Raw genomic sequence first — 2,946 nt, forward strand, 5'->3', positions numbered from 1 at the left:
GCTACCGGTCCTTGAAAGTGTCCAGAAAACAGCACAGGATGCCTTGGATGGATTTCCCAGTGCCGCCGCTTCTGCAGGGCTGTGCAACACGAACAGCAATTGCCCTGGACCAGATTCCCCTTGGACGCTCCTTTTGATCCTTCAGCTGGTGAATCCTGATTTGCATCAACAGGAGGAAAGACTCCCTCCCTCCCCCATGCATTTTGGAAGAGACCTGGGAGAGGAAACTGGGGTTTGGTTGTAGCCGTGTTGGTCTAAGGACACAGGCAGGCCAGGGTCTTTGGGTCAATGCGATCTCTTTTATTGAGCAACTTAGTTGGAAAAAAGTTCTTAGCAAGCTAGACTCCCTATGCCTGGGAGAGGAAAGATGCTGGTGATGATGCACTGCTGCCCTCTGATGGCAGATGGCATGTGGGGCTCACCCTGGGCTGCAAGCAGGAGGAGCAGGCTCTGGTTCGTCCCATGTTGAAGCTGGACGTGTGCGGGCTTTAGGGAGATCCGTCCAGCCCAGTCAATCCAAGTTGCAGTGCAGCCAGGGCATACCTCTCTCATCAGCCTGGAAAGTTCATTTCTGTCCCACTGACTTTTCTCCTTCTCCATCTGATCCATCCCCACCACAGTCCTGCTGCGAGCTGGAGCTGCCTCCAGAAGCAGCAAGCTCCCAGGAGTAGCTTGTCCCCTGCCAGCGTTTCATGCCAGCTGCCATCCTCCCTTGCATTGCAGTGTGCACTGGGTCAGCTGCTTGGCCCACCGCCGGATCCAAGCAGCTTTCTGTGGCTTACAGGGTGCACACCTCCAAGACATGCAAGCACAAGCCATGCTTAAGTGTCTCAGTGATACAGCAACCCTCTTCTCCATCTTGAGCATCATGATCACTCACATCACCCTGAGAAAACCGGCTCTCTGACGACACTAAGCCTTCTACAGATGGTGCTGCAATAGGCCCATAGGAGCTACCAGGCTGGGCCAGTGCAGGGTCCATCTAAGACCAGGAACCTGCCTGAAACACAAGCCAGAAACAAATGCTTCCCAGGTGGAGGTATGAATCCCTGCAATGGGAAATCTCAATCATCATGTGGCTGCAAGGAACTTTTCCTTCCTTTTCCCTAGGTGCTGGGCTTGTACCCCAAGTAGGACTGGCAAGCCGGACAAATATTGTTAATGGCCTGGTCAGTTCACAGGCATTAGGGCTGGAAGGGACCTTGCAAGATCATTGGGTCCAGCCTGCTCCAGGCCCAGGAAGTCAGCAAGGGGGGATGGGGGGGGGGGGGGGGTGTCAGTTCTTGACTGCATATTTTTTGACCAAAGATTATAGCAATTTTACAAAAAAAAACCAACCCAACAAAAACAAACAAACAAACAAACAAACACCCTACTTTTTTTGTAGCTTTCTTGACAGCAACATGATTTTTTTGTTTTTGTCACATTTCTTAATAGAAAATCTGTGCTTTTTCCTGTGTATTATTTGGACCTATTGGCGATTTCTTTTCCTTTTTTATGTATTTATTTATTTTACAGTTCTTCACTGATATCTGACCAGTCAAATACCCAACCCTAATCCCGAGTGCAAATGTTCAGAGCCCTTAGATATTTTGTAATTTTTAAGAGGAGGAAATTACATGATGGATATTGTTAATCTGAAGCCATCCCATAATCTGTGCTCTCCCCTACCTTGGGGGTCTTCAAGAGGAGGTTGGATAGATATCTGGCTGGGGTATTATGGTCCCAGCACTCGTTGCTGCCCAGGACGGGGGGGTTGGACTTAACGATCTGTTCAGGACCCTTTGGACCCTAGAAACTATGAAACTACTCTGAAACTATAACTTCATAATCCTAAAACTGAGGGGTGGGGGGAGTCTGGAAAGGGAATTGTTTGCAGCATCTTGACTGCTCAAGTGCTATTTTAATGAAGCCTCCATAGGGAAGTGCTGTAGCAGGCTGTTGGGGAACACACTGGGTCACAGGGATGCATCTAAAGTCATTCCCTTGAGCTTCTTACAATGTGCAATAGCACTGAAGAGTCCCCTGCCACGCAGACAGCAGTATCACTCCCAAGGGTTAAATCCAGGCATTTGTTTTTAAGCTGTGCATAAATAGCACTTAATTTTTACACCCTAGTTTCCCTGCATAAAAAGCCATCTCTGGTCGACTGCACTCACCATGTTTTCTACCTGGAACAAGTCTGATTTGCGGGGTCCAGGAGAAAGTGCAGGGGTATTAAGTGGAAAAAGCAGCATGTTTCACTAGACACATGCTCTCGTGTGAATGGGGCCCGAGAGCAGGTAGTGCTGCTCTGCTTTAGGTATCATCCCTTAAAAAGGAGGAAATGCAACTCGTCAGACTACAGGGCTTAGGACAGGGAAGACCCAGTTTGCCTCTCAGAGTCCGAGTTTGCAGGGATGGCAATTACCCTGCAACCTCCACTTCCCCCTTGCATACCAAGCTAGGTGGATGTGGAAATCACCGATACAAACAGGCAATCCCATTCATACAGTCACCTCTTGCAACGCAAAGGGTAAGCGGGTGAGATTCACAGTCAAGTTCATGGAATCCCCTTTTTGGATGCATTCCTGATTCTCCTTCAAATCTGACAACACCGATTTGATTTTTTTTAAAGACACAGTGTCTTAGAAGCTGTAGTAGAACTAAGGAGCAAAGTTTTTATTTTAAGTGGGGTTGAGAGCAAGGTGGCGACTCCCCCCCCCCCCCAAAAAAAAACAAAAACAAAAACAAACAAACCAAAAAACCCCTCCCCATCCATTTCAGGATAAATAACCCTGCAAATGCAGAACCTCCCCACATCACAGCGACTGAGCCCCAAGAACAGCAGTCTCCATAGACCCAGCACGCATGGTAAGCTCACTTAGGAGAGCAAAGGCGACAAGCCCATCGCACGAATGCAGAACACAGGTCCAGCTCGTGCTCAGAGACCAGAAAGCCGAGGGG

Source organism: Alligator mississippiensis, chromosome 13, assembly GCF_030867095.1.
Source record: "Alligator mississippiensis isolate rAllMis1 chromosome 13, rAllMis1, whole genome shotgun sequence".
NCBI classification, from domain to species: Eukaryota; Metazoa; Chordata; order Crocodylia; family Alligatoridae; genus Alligator; species Alligator mississippiensis.